At 39.2% G+C, this 959-nt stretch overlaps 1 protein-coding gene across 1 annotated transcript in view; it reads right to left on the minus strand.

Moving 5' to 3' along the window:
* epha4l (eph receptor A4, like) overlaps positions 1-959 on the minus strand; it is a 43120-nt gene that overhangs the window by 6190 nt on the left and 35971 nt on the right. The gene's annotated exons all lie outside the window — the stretch shown is intronic.

Here is a 959-nt window from a genome sequence, read left to right on the forward strand (position 1 = left end):
ACCCATGTCATACTCATGTTATTATACATAGTTGTGTCCTCATAAACCACATAAACATGCACACACAAACACACACACACACACACACACACACACACACACACACACACACACAGTCACAGGCCGGCTGATTGACACTTAGCCAATGCTCCTTTCCTATTGAGGAAGTGCGGTAAATAAAGCTCGACAGACACATTGTTGGCCATCTTTGTTGGGCTGGACTTTCTGGTGACCTTGAGGCGAGTTTGACTGACAGCTCCTCTAGAGGGCCTGAGGAGCAGGTGACCTCTGACCCCGCCCCCTCACTGTCAGAGTTTCCCAGCCCCGCCCCTCTCCGCCCACCCTATTAGAATGCTAATGAAGCGTTTACTGACTTCGCATGTATGGCTGTGCTGACATGTATGTGTACGCTTGACAATGAACTCTGCAAGACAAGGGTTATAATCTCCATCAAAACATAACAGAAATATATATAATATGTTTATAATTTCAAAAAAGAAAAACAGTCAAAAAAAAAACACGGAAAATTATATTTCTTGCATTAAGAATACAACTACCACAAGTCTTATAAAGCCAAATAATCGCAAAGAAATGCTGTTGAATCATTGATGAGAGACATCGAGAGGCCCCGCTATCCCACACCACCTTATTTACATATTTAGATTCACTTCATACTCATTTACATTATGTAAATTAGGCATTCAACTCCACTAGCTCTGCTGTAACACAAAGCAGGAGACTTGAGATGGCTTTATAGTTTCATGGGGACATTTATGTGCTAAAATTAAATGAAACATTGACAGTGCTGGCTGATATCCAACTGTTAGAAATATCTCGCATTTTAATTTACTAAGAAATGATAAATTAACACATTCGGTGTCACCTGCTGCTCAAAACTTTGTTTTTTTAAGCATATACAGCATAGTTTACATTAATAGCATAATATTTTATAAAAAATA

This window comes from Sinocyclocheilus anshuiensis, unplaced genomic scaffold (assembly GCF_001515605.1).
Source record: "Sinocyclocheilus anshuiensis isolate Anshui unplaced genomic scaffold, SAMN03320099.WGS_v1.1 scaffold272, whole genome shotgun sequence".
NCBI lineage: Eukaryota > Metazoa > Chordata > Actinopteri > Cypriniformes > Cyprinidae > Sinocyclocheilus > Sinocyclocheilus anshuiensis.